Below are 19,226 nucleotides of genomic sequence, written 5' to 3' on the forward strand. Positions count from 1 at the left end.
CTAAACCATGACAAATTTCCAACCCGCCTCTTCCCATAAGATCTGAGGGAATCTCCTTATGTGAGTTATTAATGAAAAACGTGATGCATCTACTGTTTTGTGTGAGAGATACAAGGCACAACAAAAATCTGTTATCTGAGCATTTGTTAATACAGAGGTTCGCCTTCCAACATCGGCTGCAGTGTTGATGTCAACACAAAAGGATGGACTACTATTCATTGTCATGTTCAATCAAATATAGTTTCTGTAAGAGCGTGCAGAAATGTGACAGGACATAGAGAATGCTCGACTGAACAGATTGAGGTAGGGTGCCTTAGGTCAGAGAAGGCAGCTTACGGAGGTATGGAAGTAAACTTGTCTTCCGCTTCGTCATTGCAGTTTTCCAGCTTATTTACAAGTAACATGCGTACAGATTTATAGGTACTGTGCTGTTTATTTAGATGTACATTCTTTATTTCTTGCAAGTAAACAAGGACGACGAGCTTGATTACTAGGAAGTCACGACGCAGGTTTTGTTTACTTTACTTGTCCATAATGTGGCTCTGCTGTGCCGTACTTACATTGTCCCATGACAGAACATGCTACGAATCAACGACAGATACATTCTTTACTCAGTGAAATTCAAAGACGTAGAGTACAATACGATGGAGCAGTACCGGTACAGTTTCTCAGAACTCACTGACATGCGTGGGGAAGAATGTTGCAATGCTCTCGCTACTGAAAGGCTGTGCAGGGAATGATTTCCTAACAGGCATCATGCGTCACGATAAGTGTTTATTTCCCTCGCTCGACGAATGCGGGCGACAGGTTCATTCTTTTAAGTAAATTAAAATATTACGGCGTCACTGGTAGTGCTGCTAAGTGGTTTCAGTTGTAACCTCCCCCCTCACTTATCGACCTTAATGACAGTGAAAAATTAAACCGCGTGTACCTAATGGAAATTTGGGAAAAGCAATCGTCACCGAAGTTAATCTGTGCAGAAAGAGGGAGGAAAGGAAAAATGCTAATGAAACAGGTAGAAATTAATTTTGAAAAGGGGTAAGGTTAATAAAGAAAGTAAATGTGCGGCCGTTACGTTAACAATTAACTAGCGGTAATTAGATATTTGAGATTTGGGGGAAATTACGGTCGCCAGTCCTATGGACAATTACTATAGTAACTGAAAAAGAAAGGTTATTACACATATAATTAGTACTAGAAGCGTGGCAACTGAAGGTTGACACGTGTAGTGTGAAAACTGAAAGTTTGTCAGAAGTAATAAATTTCGCTACACTCTGACTTAATTTAGCAAAAGAATTAATAAAACCGGAAAATTGAAAGTTAATTTAGCGACTGAAATTAATAGTGAGATTTGGTTCTGAAGCACTACGAAATTCAGTAAAATAAGGTTAGTCTTGGGCTACCTCAACAATCATTTCAAAAGCTACTTGAATCTACACAATTTAGAAATAAGAGATTTAACTTTGAACTTGAATTAAATGATTCTGAACAATTAACAATAGTAAAATTTAGTACGTACCAAGCTGAGCTGCAGTCACAGGTAAGCTAAAATACGGTAACAAAACTCGCACTCTTAATTTGTGCTAGTGTAATCTAAATATTGTAGCCAGCTATGAATACCTTAACTGAACTTTGAAATTAAAGCAGTGAAATAGGATAATGTTACTTTAATGCTGGCGTTTGAATTTCAACGACACTCCGGTTCATTCCGGAAAAGGAAGGGACCCTGCTTGGTAATGCAATTGGGACAATGAGCAACAAGGGTTCATGCTACGTTGCTGTAATTTTGTGATGCAACAATTTTAAAAGTTTGAAAAGCTGAGGTCTGCCATACAGTTCTAAAACTTTACGTGCTTCCAGTCTTCCTTGTAGGTTGATTGAAGGTTTGAAGCCGTCGATCGAGGAGGTGGCGACAGTCACTCATTGTCGGCCGTCGCTGTTGCAGAAGCTGGATGTTGGCGCGCCTTCTTCTCGACACGGTCACCAGGCGAAACGGGCTCTTGATGTCCGCCAGCTAATGCTTCCCGTCCGCGATACCGTGTCAGAAACTATCATAGCAAGTCGAGCGCAAGTACATGCTGCCCAACCCCGAAAGCGCGGCAACTCGCTGGAGCGTCACACAACACCTGCTCCACTCGCTACCCCAGCCAGACACTCTCTGCCCGCGCTCCACGCGACAGAGTTAACACTACCAAAGATCCTAAACACTCTGATTCTCCACACGACCTATCGACGTATTCGTTCGATAGCATAGTTTTCCCTAGGCAAGACCCAGCGTAAAAATACAAATAATATTTACAAAACAAACAATTATACATCGACATAAATGCATATATATATATATATATATATATATATATATATATATATATATATATATTCTTCTAAAAAAGGAAAAAAGAACACATTGACACCGGTGTGTCAGACCCACCATACTTGCTCCGGACACTGCGAGAGGGCTGTACAAGCAATGATCACACGCACGGCACAGCGGACACACCAGGAACCGCGGTGTTGGCCGTCGAATGGCGCTAGCTGCGCAGCATTTGTGCTCAGCCAGTTTGCCGTGGCATACGGAGCTCCATCGCAGTCTTTAACACTGGTAGCATGCCGCGACAGCGTGGACGTGAACCGTATGTGCAGTTGACGGACTTTGAGCGAGGGCGTATAGTGGGCATGCGGGAGGCCGGGTGGACGTACCGCCGAATTGCTCAACACGTGGGGCGTGAGGTCTCCACAGTACATCGATGTTGTCGCCAGTGGTCGGCGGAAGGTGCACGTGCCCGTCGACCTGGGACCGGACCGCAGCGACGCACGGATGCACGCCAAGACCGTAGGATCCTACGCAGTGCCGTAGGGGACCGCACCGCCACTTCCCAGCAAATTAGGGACACTGTAGCTCCTGGGGTATCGGCGAGGACCATTCGCAACCGTCTCCATGAAGCTGTGCTACGGTCCCGCACACCGTTAGGCCGTCTTCCGCTCACGCCCCAACATCGTGCAGCCCGCCTCCAGTGGTGTCGCGACAGGCGTGGATGGAGGGACGAATGGAGACGTGTCGTCTTCAGCGATGAGAGTCGCTTCTGCCTTGGTGCCAATGATGGTCGTATGCGTGTTTGGCGCCGTGAAGGTGAGCGCCACAATCAGGACTGCATACGACCGAGGCACACAGGGCCAACACCCGGCATCACGGTGTGGGGAGCGATCTCCTACACTGGCCGTACACCACTGGTGATCGTCGAGGGGACACTGAATAGTGCACGGTACATCCAAACCGTCATCGAACCCATCGTTCTACCATTCCTAGACCGGCAAGGGAACTTGCTGTTCCAACAGGACAATGCACGTCCGCATGTATCCCGTGCCACCCAACGTGCTCTAGAAGGTGTAAGTCAACTACCCTGGCCAGCAAGATCTCCGGATCTGTCCCTCATTGAGCATGTTTGGGACTGGATGAAGCGTCGTCTCACGCGGTCTGCACGTCCAGCACGAACGCTGGTCCAACTGAGGCGCCAGGTGGAAATGGCATGGCAAGCCGTTCCACAGGACTACATCCAGCATCTCTACGATCGTCTCCATGGGAGAATAGCAGCCTGCATTGCTGCGAAAGGTGGACATACACTGTACTAGTGCCGACATTGTGCATGCTCTGTTGCCTGTGTATATGTGCCTGTGGTTCTGTCAGTGTGATCATGTGATGTATCTGACCCCAGGAATGCGTCAATAAAGTTTCCCCTTCCTGGGACAATGAATTCACGGTGTTCTTATTTCAATTTCCAGGAGTATATATATATATATATATATATATATATATATATATATATATATATATATATATATATATATACAGTAAAAGAATTACAATATATAAAGAGACAGAAATGTCATATCATGAGGTAACAAAACAAGGAAAAAAATTATAGTACAATAGATGGAAATGGGAGGATATGCATTTCCGGCGTTACACAGTCATACCTTACTAATAGAAAACAAAGGGTGTCATTACGTAACACTTCAACAATAGGCAATCAGACAGCATCTGACTGGGAAGAAATTACATATGGTGTTCCCCAAGTTTCCATACTAGGTCCACTACTGCTTCTTGTGTATATTAATGACCTGTCATCTGTTACATTACCAGATGCCAAGTTTGTCTTATTTGCAGATGATACAAACATTGCAATAAATAGTAAATCAAATATAAATTTAGAAAGGGCAGCTAATCAAATTTTTACTGACATTAATAAGTGGTTCATAGCCAATTCACTGTCATTAAACTTTGAAAAGACCCACTATATGCAGTTCAGAACTTGCAAGAGATTTCCTTCTGGTGTGTGTATAAAATATGATGTCATGGAAATAGGAGTAGCTGATAGTCTAAAATTCTTGGGATTACAGCTTGATAATAAATTCAGTTGGGAGCAACATACTAACGAACTGCTAAAGCGCCTAAGCAAGTCTGTGTTTGCAATGCGAATGATGTCAGAAATAGGAGATATAAATATAAAGAAACTGGCATATTTTGCTTATTTTCACTCCATTATGTCATATGGTATCATATTTTGGGGTAACTCCACAAACAGAGAAAAAATGTTTAGAGTACAGAAGCGTATAATAAGAGTAAGGAGTAGTGTAAATCCAAGAACATCATGTCGAAACCTATTCATAGAATTGCTTCTCAGTATATTTATTCCTTAATGAAGTTTGTTGTATAATACATGTATTTTTCCAACTAACTGCTTAGTACACAGTATCAGTACTAGGAATAAGAACAATATACATAAAGATTTAAAATCACTTACTCTTGCCCAGAAAGGAGTCCAGTATTCAGCAATGCATATTTTCAATAAGTTACCAGCAACCATTAAGAGTTAAGTTTCAGACAAGGCACAATTTAAACATAATTTAAAAGAATTTTTGGTGGCCAACTCCTTCTATTCCATCCATGAGTTTCTCAACAAGTGCAGTGGACCATTTTGATGAAAATTTATTATACTTTAATTTTTGACAATACTTGGTTATAATGGCCAAGAAACTAGCAAATGTGTGAATGATGGATTTAATGAAAGCAGATCTAACTATTAAACCAGTAAATATTAGAAATTTAAATTTAATTCATGTACATAATTTTACTGTTTACTGACTGAAGATCATTAAAATTAATGCAACTCAAGTTTTTCAAATTACATATTTGTAATGTGTTTATCTGACATGTTCCACACCCTGGAGGATTCCCTCTTTTATGGGTCTATGGAATGAATAATTAATCTAATCTAATCTAATCTAATTGGAAGGAAGAAACTAAGGACCTGGCAGCAAGAGGACCGCTCGCACATTTGATTTGGAAGAGGTGCTGGAAGGTGCTGTGGCGGACTCCACTACGAGTACTCGTCGTATTGCACGTGAAAGGGCCGCTGCACATACTCCACGAGTAACAATTACACTCATATCACCCACAACGAGTTCATGCGATGCTTGTGACTGACTTTGCACCAAGGGTCGCATTGTGTCAGTGGTTGCTCCAACAATGGATTGATCGGGCAGATTTCCTCAAATTAGTGCTTTTTACTGACGAGGCCTCATTTGATCGCGATGGTATTTAGAACAGCCGGAACAACCGTGAGTGAGATGAAGAAAACCCTGACGCTGTAGCAGAGTCACAGCATCAAGTACGTTTTGCTGTGAATATCTTGCCCGGCACTGTAGGCGACAATCTCATTGGGCCATATAATGCTACCTGGCTGTCTGAATGGCGATCTCTTCTTGATGTTTGTGCCAAGAGTTCCACCTGAGTTGTTGTAGGACGTACCCTTAGCTGTTCGTGAGAGGACGTCGATACAAAATGAGGGCGCACCACCGCACTTCCGCACTTTAGTGCGGATGTCCTCAACCATATCAGTGCTGTATTTTCCGGTCGCTGGGTTTGGAGGAGTGGTCCTATTCCATGGCCTGCGAGGTCACATCACCTGAATCCTCTTGATTATATCCTATAGGGATATCTAAGGTCACTTGTGTATGAGACCCCAGTGGATATGGAGATGGAATTAGTTGCCAGAATTGTAGCTACCTGTGATGTGATTCGAAATGTTCGTGAGAGGACGTCGATTCAAAATGAGGGCGCACCACCGCACTTCCGCACTTTAGTGTGGATGTCCTCAACCATATCAGTTCTGTATTTTCCGGTCGCTGGATTTGGAGGAGTGGTCCTATTCCATGGCCTGCGAGGTCACATCACCTGAATCCTCTTGATTATATCCTATAGGGATATCTAAGATCACTTGTGTATGAGACCCCAGTGGATATGGAGATGGAATTAGTTGCCAGAATTGTAGCTACCTGTGATGTGATTCGAAATGTTCGTGAGAGGACGTCGATTCAAAATGAGGGCGCACCACCGCACTTCCGCACTTTAGTGTGGATGTCCTCAACCATATCAGTGCTGTATTTTCCGGTCGCTGGATTTGGAGGAGTGGTCCTATTCCATGCCCTGCGAGGTCACATCACCTGAATCCTCTTGATTATATCATATAGGGATATCTAAGGTCACTTGTGTATGAGACCCCAGTGGATATGGAGATGTAATTAGTTGCCAGAATTGTAGCTACCTGTGATGTGATTCGAAATATGCTGGGGATGTTTGTCAGGGTGCGTCAGATTCTTGTTCTATGATGTCAAGCTTGCATGAAGGTTGATGGCTGTCAGTTTCAGCACATTTTTGTACGATACAGTACAAATGGTACTTTCGTTTTGTCAGTGATGGTATCTGCAGTTAACTGTAACTACTGTAAGTAAAAAAGTACACCGTAATATGATTTTATTCCTGTTAAGTCCTTAAGCTGTCTTCTCCGACCCCGTTTCCCTATCTCAAACCGTCCAGTTGAGCAACCTCTATGTCCTGTTAAACTTTTGGACTCCCTTAGGGGAACACCCTGTATGTGGTGTCGTTCGAAGGACGATGTCTTCATGTCAAGTTGGTACCTCACGCCGGAACCACAAGTGTGGACTGACGCAGCAACCAATGAGAGATGTAGGTATAGACACGCCCTCAAGATTTCCGCTAGACCGTGACGCCGGAGTATTATTTACGTCAGAGCGCAGCGCCGCTCGACTCCATTCGGCAGTCATCGGCTACCACGGAAGCATCGTCTCGGTCTATCAGATCAGGCTGCCACCCAGCGGAACTGGTAGTGAGAACAGTCTAACAAGATTTACAGTCAATTGCAAATTGAGATGTGACTATTATTTGTGTTGTTTCAAGTGATAACAGTTCTAGTGTTCAGCGACACTAACAAAATTACAGACTAATTTGTGTGGACATGGATTGTTTCCAAGTTAAATATCTAATATTTTTCAAATAATAATAAAGGATTATAATATCTTGTGTATGTTGTAGTATCCGCTTGACCTCCTCCACAAGTGAATCTAGGCCTGCTATGACACATCACAGTGCCAGCGAGGATGTCTCGAGTATTTTTTCGTTCGGCACTGGAAAGTCTGTGTGCTACAACTATCAAGATATACCGTGCAAATTACGTGTGTATATTTTATGTGATGGCAGCCCTCTTTTTGGAGCACTGCAGTGCAGTGTGGGATCCGCATCAGACCGGATTGACGTATAACATCGAAACAGTTCAAAGAAGGGCAGCTCCTTCTGCATTGTCGCGAAACAGGGGAGAGAGTGCCACGTATGCGATATGCAAATTGGGACGGCGATCATCAAAGCAAAGGAGATTTTAGTTGCGGCAGGATCTTCTCACGAAATTTCGATCACCAACTTCGTTAGCCGACCGCTGTAGTCGAGCGGTTCTAGGCGCTTTAGTCTGGAACCGCGCGACCTATACAGTCGATGGTTCAAATCCTGCCTCGAGCATGGATGTGTGTGATAACCTTAGGTTAGTTAGCTTCAAGTAGTCCTAAGTTCTAGGGGACTGATGACCTTAGATGTTAAGTCCCATAGTGCTCAGAGCCATTTGAACCACTTGAACCAACTTCGTTGTCAGAGTGTGAGAACATGTTGTTGGTGCCCACTTGCGTAGGGAGAAATGATCATCATAATAAAATGTAATTTTTCTATAGAAAATTGTCTGTATGTGAGAGAAAACTGAGTAAAACAGTGGCTTCAAAATTATTTTTCTCTTGTAACATGTACTTTAGGTATCGTATTAAATTGCTACGCAAAACTGACGTTTGGTTGGCCCTGAGTTGAGCATGTGAACAGTGTCATGAAATAAAACTTAAACTTCGTGAAAAGCAAGGTTCGAAATAAAAAGAAATAATCAAATTAGATGCCAAAAGAAATTAACTGTACCCTCAATGAAAACTATATAAGTAAAAGTACACTGTGAACATTGCATGATATTAAGTGCAACGTTTGACTTGGAATACCCACAAAAATAAATTACTGCTATACTCGTAATGAAATTACTACTGAAAATTACCAACACAGTATACTAAAAATTAATCTGCTTGCTAGCACGACACCTGACAATTCCGACTACACATTGTTCGCTCAAATATGCAAGGTAAGATCTGCCTTGAAATAAAATTGACTTACGTCTTGCTCAGCATGCTGTTTTGTGTCTGATGTACTAACGTCATCGAAAGCAAATACAAGTCAGCAGATGCAGCAGCCTTAGATAAATAATCTATTTTTTTCTTATCAGAAAGAATCTGTTGCTGCATGTGACGTAAGATGCGATGCACGCATGACAGTATATTTAAAACTTTACTATGAACCGTGCAGGTGGATTGTATTTTAAAAAATCGTTTTTGAGAAATCGAACTCTGATTACTAAAAGCGACTGCACAACATAAGAAACTGAAACTTTCTGGCAGATTGAAACTGTATGCAGGACCGAGAGTCGAACTCGGGACCTTTGCCTTTCGCGGACAAGTCCTCTACCATATGAGTTACCGAAGCACTTGGAATAACCACAAAAATAAATTAGCACGACTCACGACCCGTCCTCACAGCTTCAATACTGCCAGTACCTCACCTCCTAACTTCCTAACTAACTGCGAGATCGGCAGAAGAGCTTCTGTGAAGTTTGGAAGGTAGGAGACGAGGTACTGCCAGAATTGAAGCTGTGAGGACGCGAGGTGGGTCGTGCTTGGGTAGCTCAGATGGTAGAGCACTTGCCCGCGAAAGGCAAAGGTCCCAAGTTCGAATCTCGGTCCAGCACACAGCTTTAATCTGCCAGGAAGTTTCATATCAGCGCACACTCCGCTGCAGAGTTAAAATCCCATGCTGTAATTATAAAATTCTCTCATTAGAAAGAAAATACCTTTAAAGATCCTCCAAACTCTTCTAGGTCAATATAAAGCACAACAATGTATTATAAATGAGTTTTCATCTACATAATAAAGTTTCTCCCTGGTTCATAACTAACATATCTTTTTCTGTGAAAAACTTAACTGCTCGCTTCTATGCCTCAAATAACAATCCCCACCGCTGCACAACTGACTGAGCAGCAAGGCAACCACAATTAAAAACTAAACACATAGTCAAGGATCTTATTCACTAATCACGCAGTGCGCTCATTCATCCTTGTCCCCGTAAAGTAAATATGAATTACTTACAGTAGAAGAAAACATATGAAAACCTTACAAAAAAAGAGAAATCAGACATCGCACGGAAAGATTTAAGTGTTTGTTTTTCCCCCGTGCTGTGCGAGAGTGGAACGATAGAGACAGCCTGAAGGTGGTTCAACAAACCCTTTGGCAGGCACTTAATTGCAGAGTAATCATGCAGATGTAGAAGTTACGACCTTTTTTTTATTGTGGTACAAAAACTTTGAGTAGTTTCTAGGTGTGTCATGTTTCAATCATTTATTCGTGCCTTATTTTTTGTAAATAGTAATTAATGAAGTGCATAGTATCATAACCATTAAGAATGATAACATGTACGAGTAAATGTAATGAATGGCTGTATGATGATGTAGAAATGTCGATAAAGAGGAAAAAAGAAAAGAAGCACGCCGATAATGATACGTCCAACACCTATACTGGTCACAAGAGTGTCACCGTGTCGTCTTTTCAGATGAGGGTGATTCAGCCTACAGCATCACACTGGACATATCTGTACATTGAGGTCAGGGCTTAATTTCAGCCGGACCGCGCCGAAACTAAGTTCCTGCACCTGCCAAGGATTTGTTTCTAGCTCGCTGGAACAAGTGGCACCGGAGATTTAAAGTAATACACTTGTATTAAATCGCAACGTGACAATGGGCGAACAACGTGATGTGATGTGCAGAGGCGAGGTACCGTGCATGTGTGTGTGTGTGTGTGTGTGTGTGTGTGTGTGCGCTTGCTTGTTTGTGTACAGTATACACAAGATAAGCTGAGCTTCGTCCCGAAGCTATGATCGGTACATTTGGCCTGTTGTTTAAGACTGGCAGCGAGCGCAAGGATCTATAGCATGGCGACGTCTCGTGTAATCTTGTTTATTTGTTGCCTGCATACGTAAAACCTGAACTCTTTTCCACTCGCTATTATGAAAGCCACAAACTACAAAATAAGATAAATCAGACCTCGCATGGAAAGATTTAAGTGTTCGTCGTTGGCACCGTTTCAAATAGTGCAGCTCAAGAAAATAAACTAAAGCTAAATCTCAGTAAGATTCAGTTTTTACAGTTTCTAACACACAATTCGACAAAACCTGACGTTCTAATTACACAGAATGGGCATATGATTAGTGAGACTGAACAAATCAAATTTGTAGGCGTTCAGATAGGTAATAAGCTGTCATGGAAAGTCCATGTTCAGGATCTTGCTCGGAGAGTTAATGCTGCCATTTTTACTTCTGAAACAGTATCTGGAGTAAGTGATAGTTCGACACAAAAAGTAGCCTACTTTGCCTATTCTCATTCACGTATGACATGTGGTATTATATGACTGGTGTAAATTCGCTAACCTCTTGTCGACCCCTGTACATTAGTCTGGGTATTCTGACATTGGCCTTTCAATATATATATATATATATATATATATATATATATATATATTCTTCAATGTCGTTTCTTGTTAACAATATCAGCTTATTCCCAAGAATTAGCAGCTTTCATTCAGTTAATACCAGACAGATATCCAATGTGCATCTGAATCGCACCTCCTTGACTCTTGTGCAGAAAGGCTTGTGGTATTTTGCAATATCCATTTTCAATAAGCAACCAGAAGAATTCAAAAATTTTAGCAGTAATCCATGCGCTTTCAAATCAAAACTGAAGAGTTTCCTCATGGGTCATTCCTTCTATTCTGTCGAGGAATTCCTTGAAAAATGAAGCTAATTCCTGTGCTACCTTGTGGACTGCGTTTATATAAACCTGTAGCTTGTCGTCTTTTTACGATTCATAAACTTTTTTTATCTTCTATTACTTTTTTGTTGTAATTTCATGCACTTACACATTCCAGGACCATACAATTTCGTCTTCATTTGATCCTATGGAAATAGACGTGTAAAATAAAATAAAAGTAAAATCTGACTGAAGAACATTAGTACCGTCTGTCTCCATGACAGTGACACTTGAGGTAGGAAGGAGGTAGATGGTGTTAGCCGGGGGATGAGGAGGGGTGAGAGGGAGGGGGAATGTTTTCTTCTTATCTTACATTTCTATCAACTCAGGAGCCACCCATCTAGCAGCTGCTATAGTAGAAATGGCACACGGATTCAGTGTTTTGTGAAGACGTATTACAGGCACGTCCGTTTTCAAATGTGTTAGTTGTTTGTAGTAATGAATATGAACTGAAATCAATCCAACTGTAACACAACTCTATCAGTAGAGGACAGATGACATTTAAGTTATTTACTAAACATCTAACTCCGTGTGTCATTTCGCTTCGCGATTTGTTTTTCCTGAATCTTAGGGAATGCCGAACTGTACGTGACCCCGATGGCCCAGGAATATTTTTATCGTCATTTATCTCTAAATGCTTTATTATTTAATACTGGAGACACATTCACCAGCAGTTGTAATGCAACGTTGTGGCCGGCACTAGTTGAAAACATGACGTCATAGCACGAAGACTATCGATTTGTGCCGGTATGTATCGAACAGAACGGAGCAAAGTGACACAGTGCTACGGCACCTGATGTTTACGCTTTTTTTTAAATCATCATCATCATTTAAGACTGATTATGATTTTCAGCGTTCAGTCTGGAGCATAGCCCCCCTTATACAGTTCCTCCATGATCCCCTATTCAGTGCTAACATTGGTGCCTCTTCTGATGTTAAACCTATTACTTCAAAATCATTCTTAACCGAATCCAGGTACCTTCTCCTCGGTCTGCCCCGACTCCTCCTACCCTCTACTGCTGAATCCATGAGTCTCTTGGGTAACCTTCCTTCTCCCATGCGTGTAACATGACCCCACCATCTAAGCCTGTTCGCCCTGACTGCTACATCTATAGAGTTCATTCCCAGTTTTTCTTTGATTTCCTCATTGTGGACACCCTCCTGCCAGTGTTCCCATCTACTAGTACCTGCAATCATCCTAGCTACTTTCATATCCGTAACCTCAACCTTGTTGATAAGGTAACCTGAATCCACCCAGCTTTCGCCCCCATACAACAAAGTTGGTCGAAAGATTGAACGGTGCACAGATAACTTGGTCTTGGTACTGACTTCCTTCTTGCAGAAGAGAGTAGATCGTAGCTGAGCACTCACTGCATTAGCTTTGCTACACCTCGCTTCCAGTTCTTTCACTATGTTGCCATCCTGTGAGAATATGCATCCTAAGTACTTGAAACCGTCCACCTGTTCTAACTTTGTTCCTCCTATTTGGCACTCAATCCGTTTATATTTCTTTCCCACTGACATTACTTTCGTTTTGGAGATGCTAATCTTCATACCACAGTCTTTACATTTATGATCTAGCTCTGAAATATTACTTTGCAAACTTTCAATCGACTCTGCCATCACAACTAAGTCATCCGCATATGCAAGACTGCTTATTTTGTGTTCACATATCTTAATCTCACCCAGCCAGTCTATTGTTTTCAACATATGATCCATAAATAATATGAACAACAGTGGAGACAGGTTGCAGCCTTGTCTTACCCCTGAAACTACTCTGAACCATGAACTCAATTTACTGTCAACTCTAACTGCTGCCTGACTATCCATGTAAAGACCTTTAATTGCTTGCAAAAGTTTGCCTCCTATTCCATAATCTTGTAGAAAAGACAATAACTTCCTCCTAGGAACCCGGTCATATGCCTTTTCTAGATCTATAAAGCATAGATATAATTCCCTGTTCCACTCATAACACTTCTCCATTATTTGCCGTAAGCTAAATATCTGGTCCTGACAACCTCTAAGAGGCCTAAACCCACACTGATTTTCATCCAATTGGTCCTCAACTAATACTCGCACTTTCCTTTCAACAATACCTGAGAAGATTTTACCCACAATGCTGATTAAAGAGATACCTCTGTAGTTGTTACAATCTTTTCTGTTTCCATGTTTAAAGATTGGTGTGATTACTGCTTTTGTCCAGTCTGATGGAACCTGTCCCGACTCCCAGGCCATTTCAATTATCCTGTGTAGCCATTTAAGACCTGACATCCCACTGTATTTGATGAGTTACGACTTAATTTCATCCACCCCAGCCGCTTTATTGCACTGCAATCTATTGACCATTTTTTCCACTTCCTCAAATGTGATCCTATTTCCATCATCATTCCTATCCCATTCTACCTCGAAATCTGAAACATTATTGATCGCATTTTCACCTACATTGAGCAACTCTTCAAAATATTCCCTCCATCTGCCCAAGGCATCCACAGGATTCACCAGCAGTTTTCCTGACCTGTCCAAAATACTTGTCATTTCCTTCTTACCTCCCTTTCGAAGATTGCTAATTACACTCCAGAATGGTTTTCCAGCAGCTTGACCCATAGTCTCCAACCTGTTTCCACAGTCTTCCCACGATTTCTTCTTGGATGCTGCAATTATCTGTTTGGCTTTGTTTCTTTCTTCAACATAACTTTCTCTGTCTACCTGGGTTCTGGTATGTAGCCATTTTTGATACGCCTTCTTTTTCCTTTTACAGGCTGCCTTGACTGTATCATTCCACCAAGATGTTTGCTTCATCCTACTTTTACACACTACTGTTCCAAGACATTCTTTAGCCACTTCTAGTACTGTGTCCCTGTACCTTGTCCATTCCTTTTCCAATGACTGTAATTGACTACATTCAACTAACTGGTACCTTTCTGAGATCGCTGTTATGTACTTGTGCCTGATTTCCTTATCCTGAAGTTTCTCCACCCTTATCCTCCTACATATGGACCTGACCTCCTGCACTTTCGGCCTCACAATTCCAATTTCACTGCAGATTAAATAATGATCAGTGTCATCAAAGAATCCCCTGAATACACGTGTGTCCCTCACAGCCTTCCTGAATTTCTGATCTGTTATTATATAGTCAATGACAGATCTGGTTCCCCTGCCTTCCCAAGTATACCGGTGAATGTTCTTATGTTTAAAAAAGGAGTTTGTGATTACTAAGCCCATACTGGCACAGAAATCCAAGAGTTGTTTCCCGTTCCTGTTGGCCTCCATATCCTCTCCAAATTTACCAATAACCTTTTCATACCCTTCTGTTCGATTTCCAATCCTGGCGTTAAAATCACCCATGAGCAGAACACTGTCCTTGTCCTTTACTCTAACAACTACATCACTGAGTGCCTCATAAAAACTATCCATCTTATCTTGATCTGTCCCTTCACAATGCGAATATACTGACACAATCCTAATTTTCTTGCTAGACACTGTCAAATCTATCCACATCAGTCGTTCGTTTACATACCTTATTGCAACTACGCTGGGTTCCATTTCTTTCCTGATGTAAAGCCCTACACCCCATTGTGCTATTCCTGCTTTGACTCCTGACAGGTAGACCTTGTATTCTCCCACTTCCTCTTCTTTCTCACCCCTTACCCGAATGTCACTAACAGCTAAAACGTCCAGCCCCATCTTATTTGCAGCCTCTGCCAGCTCTACCTTCTTCCCAGAGTAGCCCCCATTGATATTAATAGCTCCCCATCTCATTACCATTTGTTTGCCAAGTCGTATCTTAGGAGTCCCTGGTTTATCAGTTAGAGGTGGGACTCCGTCACCTCCAAAGGTCCGAGGCATTTTGCTCTGATTGTTGCCAGCATCATATTTAAAGTACCAGGGAAGCAGGTTGCTAGCCTTACTTGCCCCGAGTCCCATTGGGTTTTACCCCTAACGGCTGAGGGACTAACCGGTGGATTTGGTAGTCTTTGCCGTTTGAGCACAAAGGTGACCACGACTCAGAATATGTCCGAGATGCCCAGCCTTATTCCAAAGTAACTGGTATCCCGACTGTCGGGACCACTTACTTGGCCACTCATACGTTGCCCGTGGTTCATGAACTAGGACATGACTACAGGAACCCACACCATTTTTTTTAAAAAAAAACGCACCATGAAGGAATTATCCGAATGGGACGGAAACCGATATATGTGATGTACATGAACAGACGAACAAACGATTACAATTTCAGAAAAAATGGATGAAAATGGATGATTTATTCAACAGAAGGAGCTGCACAAATTGAGCTAATAACACGTTCTTCCACCTGTGGCCATCATGCAAATTATTCGCCTTGGGAGTGGTTGACAGAGTTATTGGATGTCCCCCTGAGGGATATCATGCCAAATTGTTCAATTGGCGCGTTAGATAATCAAAATCTCGAGCAGGCTGGAGTGCCCTGCCTATAATTCTTCAAACGTTCTCAATGGCCAAGGTAGGGTTTGGCAAGCATAAGACGTAACCTTTGAAAATTGTATTGCTATCGTCAACACAAAAACTGGGATTCACATCTATCTGATTTTCGAAATGATTCTGTAGCTTTACCTCCACTTCTTATATTAAAGAGTAAACCACCATTCGATCGTATAAAACAGTTGTTAGCCTTCCCGACACAACTACGTTTAAGGCGCAGTGAAGTAATTAATTTAGCTTTGGAAAACATCAATGAAGCCGCAGAGAAAAGGAAGAAGCTACAGAATACACAAGTGAACATCAAGAGTCCACAGGTTGGCGAGAAAGCGTTGCTCAGATCACATCTTTTGTCTCACAGGAAAGTCTTTAAGTAGCAAGTTTTTCTTGGTGTATGAAGGTCCTTTTTACATACACCGAATCGCAGATGCAAATACTGTGGAACTTGAAACCATAAGCACACATAAGTCAAGGGGTCGTCATCATGAATCGAATATCAAAGTGTACAAGGAATACTACCGAAGGGGGTTTACTGTACTCTGGTAAACACAGGCAGTAGCAAGCATAGGTGCTAAAATGTTACAGTGAATCTTTAGGTTTGAACACTGTTTCATACTCTTCAACTAATCTGTATATCAGTTAATGTATTTTTTACTGTCAATCTAGTTAATAGGGAATTTTAAAGAACAGTGATGATCTATGATTTGTGTTGTGTGAAGAAAAGTACTTTGAATTTGTTAAGCATAGTCTGACAAGCTGATAAGACGGTGGAAACAGACAATTTCTTTTGCATCTGTATTTGCACTATGACAATGTGGAATGGAAAGCCATCGGTGAACAATTTTAATTCATCTGGTATTATTCTGAGTCTACTAGTGAATTATCTGATTGAAATACACTCCTGGAAATGGAAAAAAGAACACATTGACACCGGTGTGTCAGACCCACCATACTTGCTCCGGACACTGCGAGAGGGCTGTACAAGCAATGATCACACGCACGGCACAGCGGACACACCAGGAACCGCGGTGTTGGCCGTCGAATGGCGCTAGCTGTGCAGCATTTGTGCACCGCCGCCGTCAGTGTCAGCCAGTTTGCCGTGGCATACGGAGCTCCATCGCAGTCTTTAACACTGGTAGCATGCCGCGACAGCGTGGACGTGAACCGTATGTGCAGTTGACGGACTTTGAGCGAGGGCGTATAGTGGGCATGCGGGAGGCCGGGTGGACGTACCGCCGAATTGCTCAACACGTGGGGCGTGAGGTCTCCACAGTACATCGATGTTGTCGCCAGTGGTCGGCGGAAGGTGCACGTGCCCGTCGACCTGGGACCGGACCGCAGCGACGCACGGATGCATGCCAAGACCGTAGGATCCTACGCAGTGCCGTAGGGGACCGCACCGCCACTTCCCAGCAAATTAGGGACACTGTTGCTCCTGGGGTATCGGCGAGGACCATTCGCAACCGTCTCCATGAAGCTGGGCTACGGTCCCGCACACCGTTAGGCCGTCTTCCGCTCACGCCCCAACATCGTGCAGCCCGCCTCCAGTGGTGTCGCGACAGGCGTGAATGGAGGGACGAATGGAGACGTGTCGTCTTCAGCGATGAGAGTCGCTTCTGCATTGGTGCCAATGATGGTCGTATGCGTGTTTGGCACCGTGCAGGTGAGCGCCACAATCAGGACTGCATACGACCGAGGCACACAGGGCCAACACCCGGCATCATGGTGTGGGGAGCGATCTCCTACACTGGCCGTACACCACTGGTGATCGTCGAGGGGACACTGAATAGTGCACGGTACATCCAAACCGTCATCGAACCCATCGTTCTACCATTCCTAGACCGGCAAGGGAACTTGCTGTTCCAACAGGACAATGCACGTCCGCATGTATCCCGTGCTACCCAACGTGCTCTAGAAGGTGTAAGTCAACTACCCTGGCCAGCAAGATCTCCGGATCTGTCCCCCATTGAGCATGTTTGGGACTGGATGAAGCGTCGTCTCACGCGGTCTGCACGTCCAGCACGAACGCTGGTCCAACTGAGGCGCCAGGTGGAAATGGCATGGCAAGCCGTTCCACAGGACTACATCCAGCATCTCTACGATCGTCTCCATGGGAGAATAGCAGCCTGCATTGCTGCGAAAGGTGGATATACACTGTACTAGTGCCAACATTGTGCATGCTCTGTTGCCTGTGTCTATGTGCCTGCTGTTCTGTCAGTGTGATCATGTGATGTATCTGACCCCAGGAATGTGTCAATAAAGTTTCCCCTTCCTGGGACAATGAATTCACGGTGTTCTTATTTCAATTTCCAGGAGTGTATAATGCGGTTATATTATTTCTTGAGTTCGGCATTTTTATTTTGAGATATTGGTATAGCAGAGTAGACTGGGTTTTGAGGTTCTAAGATACTCATTTTTTTCTTCAGGAAGATAGTTTGCACATACAAAGAAGTTCTTTATGACTTGTGGTAACTTGTGATGCACGTTTTACTCTATCTTTACCCGACAGAATACTGCGTTATTTTTGAGGAAAGAGCAGGAGATGACTTTTTCAGTAGGTACATATTTTGTGAAGTAGGTCATGAATTGTAGAGGTATAACTGCTGAGTTTCAGGGAGAGCATTAGGGAACAATTGACAGGAATGGGGGAAAGAAATACAGTAGAAGAAGAATGGGTAGCTCTGAGGGATGAAGTGGTGAAGGCAGCAGACGATCAAGTAGGTAAAAAGACGCGGGCTAATAGAAATCCTTGGGTAACAGAAGAAATATTGAATTTAATTGATGAAAGGAGAAAATATAAAAATGCAGTAAATGAAGCAGGCAAAAAGGAATATAAACGTCTCAAAAATGAAATCGACAGGAAGTGCAAAATGGCTAAGCAGGGATGGCTAGAGGACAAATGTAAGGATGTGGAGGCTTGTCTCACTAGGGGTAAGATAGATACTGCCTACAGGAAAATTAAAGAGACCTTTGGAGAGAAGAGAACCACTTGTATGAATATCAAGAGCTCAGATGGCAACCCAGTTCTAAGCAAAGAAGGGAAAGCAGAAAGGTGGAAGGAGTATATAGAGGGTTTATACAAGGGCGATGTACTTGAGGACAATATTATGGAAATGGAAGAGGATGTAGATGAATATGAAATGGGGGATAAGATACTGCGTGAAGAGTTTGACAGAGCACTGAAAGACCTGAGTCAAAACAAGGCCCCGGGAGTAGACAACTTTCCATTAGAACTACTGATGGCCTCAGGAGAGCCAGTCATGACATCTGGTGAGCACGATGTATGAGACAGGCGAAATACCCTCAGACTTTAAGAAGAATATAATAATTCCAATCCCAAAGAAAGCAGGTGTTGACAGATGTGAAAGTTACCGAACTATCAGTTTAATAAGTCACAGCTGCAAAATACTAACGCGAATTCTTTACAGACGAATGGAAAAACTGGTAGAAGCCGACCTCGGGGAAGATCAGTTTGGATTC

Source organism: Schistocerca cancellata, chromosome 7 (assembly GCF_023864275.1).
Source record: "Schistocerca cancellata isolate TAMUIC-IGC-003103 chromosome 7, iqSchCanc2.1, whole genome shotgun sequence".
Lineage (NCBI taxonomy): Eukaryota > Metazoa > Arthropoda > Insecta > Orthoptera > Acrididae > Schistocerca > Schistocerca cancellata.